At 42.1% G+C, this 14,539-nt stretch overlaps 1 long non-coding RNA gene across 8 annotated transcripts in view; it reads right to left on the reverse strand.

Moving 5' to 3' along the window:
- LOC138121040 (uncharacterized) overlaps positions 1–14,539 on the reverse strand; it is a 174,919-nt gene that overhangs the window by 34,761 nt on the left and 125,619 nt on the right. The window contains exon 5 of one of the 8 annotated variants that reach the window (XR_011156054.1): positions 1,546–2,214. The exons of the other annotated variants lie outside the window; for them this stretch is intronic. This is a non-coding gene — a long non-coding RNA (uncharacterized lncRNA). Of the gene's footprint in view, positions 1–1,545; positions 2,215–14,539 lie in introns of those variants that run through there. 8 annotated transcript variants of the gene reach the window in all.

Genomic DNA, 14,539 nt, shown 5'->3' on the forward strand with positions numbered 1-14,539 from the left:
ACAGAGAACAGATAATAAGCTCACAGGAGACAAATTTTAAATGATGGGCAGAAATCAAGGTAAATTTTTACTTTAGGCAGTTCTGTTCCAGAAATGGGAAAGAAATAATGGAAACAAAATTCTACAAAGATCAAAATGAAGGCTGTCAATCAGAGGGGAAAAAAATTGGAGGGAAGTACTGTAGCAGGAGGAAAGTAATGGAAAGACCGAAAAAGAGTGAGCAGCACAATCATTCCACATATGAAGTATATGGTATTTAAATTCCAGACACAGGAAACTAAGCATTGTGGGCTGAGAACTTTTTCCTCACAGGAGCTGGGAGGCAATTGGGAGCATTAGCACCCAGCAGAAGGTATCCAGCACCTGAGGGGAGGAGATGAGGCCACAGGGGTGATTAATTCCCAGTTACACAAACTCAGCTCAAGGTTGATGTAGTGCATATATATATTTTAGGGCTCTCCTCTATAGAAGGTACATTGATAAACTAGAGACACTACTGAAGAGAGCAATAAAAATGATGAAGTGGACACAGTGCTTGTCCTAGGTAGTCAGGCTGAATGAAATGGATCTGTGTCATATGGAGGAGCAGTGACAAACAGGGGACAGATGGGTTACAGGGGTATAAATGACTGAAGGTTACTGCCTGATGCTCCAGCCAGAGATTAGTGCATTTCCAGGAGTTAAACACAAATTCGAGAAGGCTGTGATTCAGTCATAGCAGTCTCTAAGGGTGCCGAGACCATCCCACAAAAACCCCAAAGTAAGATAATCCATAAATATATCACTGGCAGTGCTTCCCATGTGTCCTGCCCTCTGGAGAGAAAGGAGAGGTGCTGATCCTTACCAGGAGGGATCCCTGGCTAATCCTGTCCTCCCCAAGCCTCACCACAGAGTCACAGTTGCAGGAGAGGGGGCACAGCCACAGCCCTGGCTCTAGCACCTTGTGCTGTCCCTAGTGATGCAGCAGCAGAGTTCCCTCCAGGCCACAGCTTGGGCTCAGGTCTAAGCCAGAAAAAGGAAGATGTCAATAAAGTAACAGGAAAACAACTTCATGTAATTTTCCGTGTGGTGGGTCCGGTACCAGCAGGGAGCAAGGGAAGAAAGGATGGAGCAGCAGCACTGAGAGGTCTCATGGGTGCAGTAGCAATTTGGGTGCCTGTCCTCACTCATAGGTAAAGTCCTAAATATCTCCAACAACATCCTTTTAGATATGTTTGTGTTGAATGTACACAATCAGTGCCTTAACACAATGATTCAGCTTTCTGTTTCAGAATATGCCACAGTGTGTGGGGGTTTCACCTTCTAGAAACTGTTTCCAGCACGAAAAAATCAGTGCAGAGGAAACGACACATATCAGATCTCACACATCCTTTCGTAGGTTGATTTCCATGGTGTGTAGGTTTCAGCTTTACCACAGCCCCTCCCTGGAGGACATCTGGAATCCTCAGCTTTGTACCAGAGTTTCAATAGGGGAATATTAATGTTTAAACTATAATGGGTCTGATTTAATCTGATTTCATTAACATTTTATTAACAGCTGTGTCTAGGCAGTCATTTTAATCATTTAACTATATTTCAGGAGTGGGGTGGGAGGGTTTGAGCAATTCAGGGGAAATGACAATTCAAAGTCAATTCAATAGTGCAGTTTTTCTCAAGCACAACTCATACACAATCCCAGTTCAAGTCAGTTGGTCATTGCCAGGACACAGGATGTGCTGTATCAATGTCTTCTGACCTTCCTGCCCAGCATAAACCCCAGGAATGACATATGCTGGGGCAGTGCTAAGCCCCTCTGGTACATAATCAAATTAATGTTTGTCCTAAAACCCCACAGTCTTTCAGACTTCTGAAAGGAGTTGCCAATAAAACCAAAAAACTCCAGAGCATCAATGTTTATCACAAAACTCTTATTAACGTCAAAAGGTACTTCAGCTGCTGACGCACTTTGAACTGTTGAACTCTGTGTTGGCAGGAGGACCAGATATAGACCCCTGGTTTTCTAATTACTGAATCACAGACATGCAAACACTTGAAAAAGCCCCCTTGGCTCTTGGCTGCTGTTTGGAGGCAGCTGTGGTGCTCCGGTGCTTCCCTGTAGAAGGCAGCGAAGTGCAAACACACCAGACACTGCCGAGCACAGAAGCTGCTTCTTGCTGGCATCAGACACTGCCTTCAGCAGCTGCTTTTGCAGCCACCACGATGTGAAGCATGGGCCTGAGGAGAGGAGAAAGTGAGCAACGTTTCACTTTGGGTGCAACCCAGCTCCTCAGCTCGGTGTGTGATTTGCAAATGAACGACAGAATTTCTCCACATCATTGTTGCAAATAAAATCCAAGATAAAATCCTCTAAGACACAACATACGTCAGTACTTCATAGTTAAACTACCTCCAGTTATTCTGAAGCTCCTAAGCTTTCAGCATTTCACAACACAATCATTTCTGGATCACAGAGAGAAAAAATTATGCATACTATACAGCACTGCATCAAACCCTGACGTTTTTAAAGACTAAAGGACTTGAGAAACAACCTTCTGCTCTCTCCCCCCTGATACAGAAACAAACAACCAGAACTCAAACATAAAATTAAATACAGTTTATCTCCTCCATGACATCTCTATTATATACACCGAATTGGAAGAAGTTTACAATAATAACTTTCCCTCTCTAATATGATACTTATTTCAAGCACTTGGAAACAGAAAATAGCTCAGAACATTCTCGCTCTAAGCCTGAGACCTCATTTCTCTTCACATTCCAGCCTTAGTCGTAATTCTTATCCTGGTTTATTCAAGAGCAAGCACTCCATCTCCCACATAAATTCTTCTGGATTTCCAAGAACATTGATGCCAGCTGAATGTGACTGAAATAAGTAAACCGTGGGTTCAGTGAGAGGGCTCTGATACCACCGTGGCTTAGTTTAAGTCTGAAATTGAGGAGCAATATGGTAAATTCACAAAATGCAGGCATCTCTGAAGCATTCTATTTAAGGGTTTGTTCAGGTAAACCAAACCAAATTGGTGCTTTGAGTTTTGTACTTAGGAAAACTATTTTTTCCTGTTGTCCCATTACTTATGAGTCAGAACAGAAATCCCAAAGAGCCAAGTGCTCCTTCCGGACACTTCAGCACTCAGATCTGCTCAGCTCATCCACTGTTTGTGATGTCCTGAGGTTTGCAAACAGCCAGAGGAATCTGAGCCAGGCAGTTCTGACCTGCCTCCACCCAGAGAGTCAAAGGATGTTGTTGCTGCATCATTCTTTTAGAGCTTAGCACAGCTTTGCTGCTCAACACACCTCTTAACAAGCACCACCACATATTAGTGGATGTTGCCAACGCTGTACACTGTCAAATTAACGCTGTTAAACACAAGGCCTTTGTTTACAGTGCGAAAATAAGCTGTTGTTGAACAAACGAGAGGGTAAACATTTACAAAGCTGGAGAAAAACTTGCACAGCTGACGCTGGGCTGAGGGTGTTGCTTTCCTTTCTTCTTTAAGAAAAACTGGCACAAAATTATTCCAGGGCAGTCACTTGAACTAGAGTGAGTTTTCATGGTTAGTTTTCTTCATGGGACTAAGAGAACTTGAGCAAAGCGCCAGAAGGAGCAGAGCTTTCGGAAAATATTGAACTTGAAAGCAAAGATGTTTTGTGTAAAGATAATGGGCTCATGGAAGAGACATCCTGATAACACATTTACATGAGGACTGGACTGAATAAAGCACAGAAAAAAGAAGAGACAGCACATCACCCTTAGAAGAAGGTGTGGCTCCTGAACACCACTATACTCCTTCCCATGGAACCCTCAGCAGTGGTGCTGTGGTGCCTCCAGGGAAGGAAAACGTCACCTCATATCCCCACAGGTATCAAAATCCTCCAAAAGCAACCCAAGGCAAAGGCTCCACCATGAGTGTGCTGGCTCAGGGAGAGCTAAAGCTGAGCAGAGTGGTGGGAAGCTTTGAGCACTCCCATTTTTCAGCACATCTTTGTGAGCACCTTGGGTCTTTCTAAAAGCAGAGGCTTTGTCTGGGTCTTATTCAAAGCAGTTTTCTGTTGTGACCTCATTTAAGTCAATTGGACATAAAGGAGCAAAGTAAAACAAAAATGTAGGAGATGTATTTTTTAGCAGTTTGAACTTGGACCTACTCTAGTCATCATAATTTTGAAATTCAAGTTCATCGCCACAGAGACTGTCCATGGAGGATGTTATTACAAGGAATGAACAGAGTCCTGTACTGCTTGTCATGGCCTAAGCTTACTGTGCTGATAAAATTTATCCTGCCCCACAGTGCATTTGTAATCAGAAGTAGTTATAAAACAGAAATATAGGTACTTCATACAAATACTTTAAGAAAATCACTTCCTAAACACAGGTGAACTTTGGGAATCCAAAGGTTTGGACTACTCCATTCAATTTATTTATAGGCAATAACTTACAGATACTTGTGTGTATGGAATACCATCAATATAAATCAGCTCATAATATTTTGGTAGTGATATCAGTCTAATTTGAATTTTATATTGCACAGTAGAAGTGAATGCTAGACTTGATTTTTTAAAAAGTAATTAATGAGCTGAGCTACCTGAGAGAAAAACAAAATGATGATTATAATTAGAAGTGTTCCATGGCTGCTACCAACTGCTTAGATATACTTACAGGTAGCATTTTTAATTAAAACCCTCTTGATGCTGAGACATCTCTCTGTTCATTCGTTATTAAAAAAGTGTGACTTTTTTTGCATTAAGAAATCCCTTAATAGAAAAATAATAGAAAAAGTTACATGTAATTACATTCTCTGTTCTATTTGTGGTGAGCAGTTCCTGTGAGAAAATGATCTGCAGGTGTGTAAGAGTAAGAAGTGCCAGCTCTGATTTCACTTGTTTGGAGTATTCCACCTGGAATGGATTTGGGATTTAGGCTGGCATTCTCAGAGGAGCCTGAAAGGGTTGTGGGGGTTTCAGGGTGTCTAACTCCCCGGGGGCTCTGTGAAAATGATATAATTTGAGGGAGAGAGGAGGAAAAATAAATCACCCTAAGTTACTCTACTGAGAACTGTAAAATCACAGGGAGTTTTAAACACAGTCCAGGGTTTGTGACAGTGAGCCTGGGATATGTGAGAGCCTGACACGGACAGGATTGCTGTGAGTGAGGTTGAGCAAAGTTTCCCCAGCCAAAATAGATTTCAAGCCGCTGTTTGCAAACAAAAATTTCAGTCATTCATGAAAACCAAATCTATAATGCTGCAACAGTGTTCAGCTAGATTAGTTACCAGCCAAGACTCTGCTATTCCTATTTCCAGTATCAGCTTAAATATTCTACATGCAGGGGGAAAAAAGCAACCCTCGAGCCCCATTTGCCAAATTTCAGGGTTGGCAGTGAACGTTCTGGTAATACCAAGGGAGTTTCTTTCTGCTACTGCCTGGGCAAGGCTGAGTGTCTTTTCTCCTCCCACACTGAGTTGTGCCTCTCTCAGATGGGGATGGCTGTCCCTGATGCTCACACTGTTGTTGATGCAGTTATGTTTAGGCTTCTGAAGCCCATTAACTTGCAGTCATGAGATGGCCTAATGGAGAAGCCCTTGTGCAGATGCAAACTGTCCCAGCTCTGGTGGCTTCACTAAACTGCTGCTGGCTTACACCACAGCAGAGTCCCATCTCATACTTTGCATTGTTATCCTTTGTGAGCAATAGCAGTCATGTTAATGAGCTCCAGCAGCAGTAAATTGTGCCTCCTGCTTTACATCAGTGCCAAAAGGTGAAGGGGAAGCTGAAATGAGGGATAATTAAGTCCAGAAGTGCATGTTTGAAAGACCAATAGCTGCTTCAGATGATCTGAGGAGCTGGGAGATAATCCATATTCCCACCAAAATCCCTCTCCTGGCCCAGAATTTGGCTGTAAGTACAAAGGACATAAACCAGCCTTCTCTCCTTCTCCAGACTGATCTTTTATAAAGCAGGGGATTTATATGCATTTGCTGTGTTCAATCACTTAATGATCATTAGGTATGAATTTCATTTTTTAAAAAAGTATTTTGAAGAAGTACCTTAAAAGGCTTTTGGACATGACTTTGAAGATGAGTCACAGAGTGCAGGATGTGTGTTCCTGTCTCCAAAACCACTGGGAACTTTGGAGCCAGAAAAAACAATATCACAGTGGGAAGTGAGAGAACCTGTTTGCTTTGATAGCAGGTGCCTTGCTGTCCAGACTGCACATTGGACAGTGTGGGGACAGGATCACACATACTGAAATGCCAGAAAGTCAAAGTTAGAGAGGATAGGAAAAAAGGAAAATAAATGGATAAAATAACCCTACAATATTGCTTGCTTTGGAGAGACAGGCTTGTGGAAAAGAACAATGAGTGAATAAAGCCACCCTGCTAAGTTTAAAGTGCTCTTTTGATAGCAAGTATGCCACTTTCTCCTGTGGGAAGAATAAAAAAAGACACATCTCTGATGATTTCTTACTGATTTAGAGGGGTGGGTTTTGCAGATTAATTATGCTAAGTTTTGGTTTTCTTCATGAATTACAGCATGTCCAAACTGTTCTCAGCCACTATCAGGGATTTGGGAGTTTGGCTGCTTTGATCCAGGGCAGCATAACCCAGTAGAAGAACTACCTAGGCTGGAATTCTTATTGCTCCATCTAAAGTGCTTTGCTTGCTGCTACAACAGAAGCTGAATGCTGGACAGGTGCATAGATTTATGTTTGTATTGACCACTTTTGACCTGGATTTGACTAGTGAAATTGCAATATTCATAATGTGGAGCCCTTGGCCTGATTGCTGAGATTCTCTCTCCTTCCAGTCACATGGAATTTGCTTCCTTATTAATCTGGATCCCAGTGACACTCAGTTTGCACACAGAACAGTGAGTTTTTGGCCACATTTCTCAGTGATGTTGTGCTCAGGAACACAACAGGATATTCACCTTTTTCTCTGCACATCTACACCCTGATGTGTGGCTCTCATGTCACAGGGAAAAGGCAGGAGTTAAATACTGAGACTAATAAAGAAATACATTTATTGTGCATATCTGAAAGTTAAGGAAATCTGATGTGAAAAAAAACTTCAAGCTGTTTCATTTGAAGTAAACTGGTGTGCAAAATGCAGTGTGGTGTCCCTGTCATTTATACCCTGTGCAACAGAAACCCTTCAGAGACATTAATTAGCCATGCATGACATTGATGTGCTGAGGTGTGCATTGTAACGTGGTGATGCAGGTAAGATAAACTAAACAAAGCTAAAATCTCAATGGAACAGGTACCTGAGGCTGTTTAACACCCTGCTGTGAATTTTCTCTGCAGCCTTATTAAAGTGGTGCACCGTGTGACAACAGAGCTGATCTTTAACTTATCCATCCTTCAACCATGTCTCTGTCTCAGGTAGATGGCTTAAAAACAGGAGTGATTTAAACATAGGTAATTTAAAACAGGTAATTAAACATGTTGGAAAAAGGGAGAAACAACTTTAGGCTGTAACTGGTTAATTAAATGTTTTGCACAGCCCAGGATCATGTTATACACCCACCATGAATGGACTGAAGGTTCAGTATTAGAAGGGAGACTTAATAAAAGGGAATGGCTATTTCTGGGTCTGATTAGGACAGAAATTTTCCTGTTTTAGGCAAGCAAATGAAAACTCGACAAATGAAAATTGTGCCACAGATAAATGTGGGGTGATAATCTGCTACAGATTTTTGTACTCCATTCCTTCTCTGCTTGCTGATGAAATAAAAAAAAAAAACAGAGGGGAGGGTATCTGAGCCACAAGGTGAGAGTTCAGCTCCAAAGCTTCCTCGAGCAGAAGGATTCAGCCTGGCTCATTATATGGGCTAAAAGTCATAAAATTTGAATGGGCTTTCCAAGGTTAAAAGATGTGAAGTTTCAGGCCAATCTTTAGTAAAAAGTTTTCAAAGGCATTGAGGAAGGTTATGGATAGGGGCAGTGGGTGAAGGAAAAGCTATTGTATTATGCACTGCTCTGCTGCCAATCCCTCTCCACCTCACTCCTCTTCTCCTCTGGAAGTGCCCCAATGCCCAGGGCTGTGTGGGGACAGTGGCAAAGGGCACAGTGGCAGCTGGAGCTGCGAGTGCCACCGAGCCTCCAGAGTGTCACTGCTCGCTTCAGAGCGCACTGCGCTCCTCGTGCACAGCAGTCTCTGTGAAACTGAATTCTACTCTGAACTTCACTACTTGAAAAGGGGATTTGTTCCTCAGTCCTCCACATCACAGTCTTATCTCCACTGTCCGTGAAATCCAGAGAAGCTCGCTGCCCTATTCAGTCCAGAATGGCAGCAAAGTATGCTTATGACATCATTGGGATATTTTTACTGATTCCAGCATAAAATGTCCCTAGAACTAGGGATAGCCAACATGCTTTTTTTTTTTTTTTTTTTTTTTTTGGCTAGAAGTCAGGTTTAAATCCAGGTCTGTAACACAAAAGCAAGACCAAACATAAAATATCTTCTGCCTCCCATGGATTCTTCAGCACACAGGTAATGTATGCACCTGGTCCTGACTTTCAGAACTACTTTTGTGAACACCTTTGAGTTTTAACAACCACACCACAAAAGAAGATCTAAATCTAGTTATTAAAAAAATATGCCATAGAAATTTTCTAGACTATGCCACTCATCTTAAAAATGAGAAAAAAAATTCTGGAGAAGGGATACAATCAAAAGTAGTAGAGCAAGCTTAGCATTCTGATAACATGGGTGCAAGGCAAAGGTAAAAACCAGTTCATTTATTTTCTTCTCTTCTGAACCAGCTGAAATTCAGAGCCCTGGTTTTCACAAGCAGACCTGAAGAAATCATCAAGAGCAACTTCCCTTTAAAGTCATTTTTCATCTGGGGCAGTACTAAACTACTTCTCCCATGCCACCACACAACCGTGTCAGTAACAGGACTCAGAGTGAGCTCCCTATGCTGCTCATTTCCTGGAGAGCTGCTTTTAGTGGGAATCAAGGTCCAAGCAGCAACAAAGGAGGAGCATAAACTGCTTTTGTATTGAAGCTAATGAAACCTAGAAACTATGCACCGTGATCTTAAGTGGATTTCTAAGACATATTGAAAAGTTCTTGGAGAGTAAATGAGGCATACAGCAGTCAGCAGTGGGGACAATGGCCACCCAAACAGACAGCACAGCCAGCCATTAAACACTTACACAGACAAAAGTAGAAAGACAAAGCATTCACATGACAGTTTGTAAGGAAAGTGGAGTGGGATTCAAAATAGTCAAATATTCAGTAATGAAGGAAAGCATTTGCTTGTCACCCACTGCATGACAGCTGCTGTCATGGGCATTAGTGAGCTGTGCCAGGAATTCCCAGAGTAAGGCTCTACTCCTGCAGGGGGAAAATTTTTCTTGGTTTGTTAATGTTTGCCTGACATTGTCCACAAAATTAACTACAGGCAAAAAACATCCCCAGTGTGTGTACATGTAAGGATGAGATTTGCACACTAAATCAAGCAGTTACAGGTCCCAGGGTTGTTCCCATGCAGCACTGAAAGTGTGAATAACTTCCCAGGAGAAGAACATCACAGCTACACTGTGAACAGACAAGTCTTATTGCCAGAAGTAATGCTCCTTTATTAGAGGAAACGTGAGAAATGGGGAGTGAGAGGGAAGAAGCTTCTGGGATATTCCTCCTTCAAGTTAGATTCATGGGCCTTAATATTTGGTTGGTTGTTTTTGTTTTGTTTGGTTCCTTTTTTCTGAGTACTGGTTGAACTAATACATGGCATTAGCAGTCCTTGCAACATTTTTACAGATCTTCTCCTATTCTGTCCAGTGTCATCCCCTAAAATCTCAGTTTGTATATGACCAATAAAACTCTAACGAGTTTGGCACCTAAAAATCTCTGATGATTCATCCTGTGCCGGCTTTGCTCAGTGCAACAAGAAGCTAAAGGACTTTCACTCTACCCTTGTCATGGCTGCCAGGGACTGCAGAAGTACAGAACACAAGATCTGAGGGGAAAAGTCCCTCTGGCAGAGTCCAAGTGGCACAGAGAGAACAAGGGAAGAGACTCAGTGGAATTCTCAGGGACAGGGAGCTGAGAGAGATGAGGACCCTGGGGGAAAAGGATGGGTTCTGATGTTGATTCCACTGAATAATCGTTCAATAGACCTCTGTGAGCCATTTGGAAACAGGACCTAAATATAAAATAATACACAGTCTGGAAGGGAAGGATATGGTTTCAAATAGCCTTTGTGAGCACACGGGAGCAGTTATTTTTCATAATAGAGTGCAGCACGGATTCTCTCTCTATGGGTGTGCTGGGTGAGATAAGTAACAGTTCCAGAGGATCCAGGATGACTTTCCTGAATGCCATTTTATCTCCATCATCACCAGTGTAAGTTTCCCAAAGCCATGGCCACAGCTGACAATCCCGAAGTGCAAAGCCTTGCATGAAGGGCCTGTGCCAGCCCCATGCCTGTGCCTCACACAGCTACAGCCTCAGCTGCAGATAAACACCTTTCCTCAGTTCTAATCTCTTGTGCAGACATTTTTACAGTGCCACGGCAAAGAGGTACAAGGAACTTTGTGCCACAGTGCCAGGATTTGCGCTAGCAGGGCCCACTGCCACTGGAAAAGGTCCAGATGATGACCTGACTGCACAGTACAGTGTACACCAAAATCACAGGAGCTGCAGAGGGGCAGGCTACACCCAGCAGCAGCAGCCAGAACAAGCAGATTACCAGCAGCAGCAGCATATATTGTAACATATCTCTGCTTTTCCTGTCACTAAGCCATCTGAAGCATTTGCTGTAGAATTATTCTTACATCTCTTCTGTTGATAAGCTACTTAGCAAGGTGGAGTTGGAGCTAATCTGAGTGTTGTGTGAGAGATGTGATGTGCTATTGCACTGTGCTGTTCTTTGATATTTGGTCACCTCTTCCCAGGTACCTTTTGTGAATTGCAGCTGCTATCTCAAAGGCAAATCCTTGGGCCCATGCACAGGTAGTAAAAAGACCCTGAAAGCAGAAGCATCTCCTGAGCAGAAGGAGGGTAAAACACTTTCTCTTAGTTTGCATCTGAGAGCAAGGGAAGGGATTTGGTGTCTTTAAACAAATTTCTTCTGAACTGCACAAGGAAGCAATAAGATCCTGCTTTGCTCAAGTTTGATAAATGACTTATTAATACATAAAATCTATTTCTGAAGGAGAAAGTTTATGAAAATATATCAGGCACCATTCCTGCAGTCACATGACTGATATTGGCCAGAGCAGCCAGTGTCTTGCAATTATTTTCTTCTGTAAATCTTTTGACAGTCTAAAATAACTCAATCAGGGGTTTTCAACCACTAAAGTTTATAATTTCAAGGTTTTCCCCTCCTCTAATCAGCAGTTTTATAACCTACTGCTCTTCCTTCAAAAAGAGCTGGTGATGATCAGTGTTTATTCCAAACCATTTAAGAAGGCAGCTGTTTATTAAAGTGCCAACAGCTATGATTGATTTCTGATGCTCATGAGTGCATCTGTTTTCTAGATAATGACATCATTGCAAGCAAATAGATACTGCAAGCTGAGGCTCTAATGGAGAACTAAAGCATCCATGCCTTCTCTATAAAAAATAAATTGATTTCTCTCAGAAAAAAAATCTATTAATATGTCAAATGTTCGAGTTGCATTCCTGCCAATTGGCATTCTTATATGCAACTGGCATTTCCTCAAAAAAGAATCAGTGGGTTAACAGTGTTTATATCAAAATCTTTAAAGAGGACATCTGTTAGCTGAAATTCCAAAAGTAGTGACTGATTTATGATCTAGTAAATCACATCTGTACAGGGTAAAAAAAAGACTGAACCGCAGCGAACCCAACATCTGTCATCAGGCAACTGCAGGCCTCGAGAGTGAATGGAACATGGAAGTACTGCAGGTTAGGAGGGTCCCCCTTAATTCTCCTCTTCTTGTGGTGTTTGAGATAAGGAATAAAAATGAGTATACTCCAAGCTCCACTGAAACTTGCAAAAGTAATAGCTTTTTAAACCTCATTTCTTAGGACCGAATTTTATCTGGTATAAACCAGCTCATTTTTTACTGGCTCTACCTTTTCCTGCCTCCTCAAGAATGCACTGCAGGCCACAGTGTTGTCAAGAAAGCATTGATGGTATCTCCTTTTAAGAGTGTCTTTTTAATATGTTTATTTTTCTTAAAGAAAATATAAAGAGCATATGTAACCATTTCCTTTGCAATTCCTTGTCTGCATCAAACAGGGATGTGGAGCGAAGAGTTCTGCTGCCTCCCCACCTCCTCCTGGAGATCTCTGGGAAATGGTTCATATTTTATGGCAAACAGGGTTTGATGTGCTCAGAGAACAAGGCCATGGCTCAGAAACCTGAATTTGAAGGGCCTGTCCTGACCAGAGCTTTCGCTGGCTCTCTGTGATGCACTGAGATGTAGAGAATGGGCTCCTCTTCACCAGGGCTCTGCCTTGGTGCTGGCCCAGCTCCATCTCCTGGCCCTTTCTTCAGGAGTCCCTGCCCTGTCTCTCTCCTCACTAAATGCCTCTTTTGGTGTGTGCACATTTTGCCTGACTCTGCAATTTGAATTGAATGAGAGGCACTAAACCTTCAAAAGTAGCCATTTAAAGTTCTGCACACTGGGAAAAAAAAGGTTTTTTTTTTTAAATATCAGAAATAGTGAAATCGAACTTTGAGGCCTGAAATAAAGCCTTCAGTTGTCTTGGCTTTTGAGCCCTTTTTTCTTCTTCCCCAGCTCTTGACCTGAGTATCAGCAGCTTCTGAAACCTGGAAATATTATTCTGCAGCAATGCCTGCTTTCTCCCTGTTATTTCATTGTCTCTGTGTTTCTTTCTGCCCCCATTCTTCCACTGGAGCACCAGGGAACAGCGCTGCTCTCCTCACAGAAAGCAGGAGATGTCCTGTTCAAAGCCTAATGAGCCTAACCTCATTCAGGTTTAAATATTTAACTTTGAGACTAAATTTAACCCTACCCAGCCAGTTTTCATTCTTTGTTATTTTCTAACTTTTCTCTTCAAATAATAACCCTGAACCTCATACCCTCTCCTAACTTCACTCATAAATTCAATTCTCCTACAAATAAAGAGTGTCATTCCCTATTTCCTCTTCTTATGTCTTGAAATAATTAGAGATGGATATAAGAAACAGCAGAAGGCACTGGTGAATCCCTTGACTTGAAATCTATGGCAAAGCCTGTCCATGTTTGCTCTTTTGGTTGAGATGGTAAATCCCTTCATTTTACCCAAAAGAGGCTTCTTATAGCACAGTTTGAGCCAAAAAGCACCAGGTCCTTATGGGAGAGCTTGGCATTGGACATCACTATTGCTTTATGCAACAGTCTGAACCATGCAGACCCTTATCTTGTCTCATTAACAGCTCCATGTGATCAGTCCCCATCAATAGTGGGATAATCAAACTGCATTTGCTCCAGAGAGATGTTTTGTGTAGTTTTATTAATGTTAAATGTAATCATGCACCTTACAATGAAATGCTTCAGTGTGATCACAGGTCTGGAAGCCTGACTACTCAGTTTAGTTTTCCAATAGGGAAATAAGCCCAGGGAATTGCCTGGGAAATCTCATCCTGTGCCTTCAGGGAGTTTTGAGACATGAATAACCTTTCATGTGATTACAGTGGAAATATTTATCATGGAGGGTAAATAAATATTTTGCTGAAGGTTTAGATAATTCATACTATCACATCAGTGGACTCATTTTGCAATGTTTGATACTATTTCATTATGTTAATTAGACAACATATTCAATAATGAAAACAAGCTTCTTACAGCCTTGGAATGTGCAAAAAAAATGGAGCTGTTTCCTCATGACTTTTCTTTTTATAGCTATTTTTAATTTGCTCTTCATGAAACTTAGGGGAGGAATTCTAAACCTTGACCTTTCCTACCACAGCTTAGTGCATTATGCTGCCCTTACTCCATGGGTAAGTGCTTTTCTAAGCATCCCTGATGCTGAATTTGATATCCCAAACATTTTCATTAAACTCATTTTTTGGGGCATGCATTATCACCTCAGGTAGCCGAGCAGCGAGTGCAGGTCCCGCTGTGATTGCGCTCAGCGAGCGTCCGTGTGCTCGGGATACACAGCAATTATCCAGCAGAGCCCTGGGAAAGGTGCAGTGCAGGAGCACATTGGAGGAGTTATGGCTGGGGAATTACCTTGCAGCAGACACAGCAATAGCATTAGAGCTGATTAGATTGTTTGAGGAATTATACTGACAAGATTTTAAATCTTGTCATTTCGCTGCCGTCATTTCCTGACAACACTAAGGTTTGGGTTGTGGGTGATGGACACACAAACAGAGTAAGATCACAGAATCAGAGTCTGTTAGGTTGGAAAACACCTCTGGGATCATTGAGTTCAACCTATGACCCAACACCCCCTCATTAACCAGACCATGGCATTCAGTGCCACATCCTTGTTCCTTAAAAACCTCCAGGGACGGTGACTCCACCACATCCCTGGGCATCCCATTCCAATGTCTAACCACCCTTTCTGTAAGGAAATTCATCCTGATGTCCAACCTAAACCTCTCCTGGTGCAGC

Source organism: Aphelocoma coerulescens, chromosome 20, assembly GCF_041296385.1.
Source record: "Aphelocoma coerulescens isolate FSJ_1873_10779 chromosome 20, UR_Acoe_1.0, whole genome shotgun sequence".
Taxonomy (NCBI): Eukaryota; Metazoa; Chordata; class Aves; order Passeriformes; family Corvidae; genus Aphelocoma; species Aphelocoma coerulescens.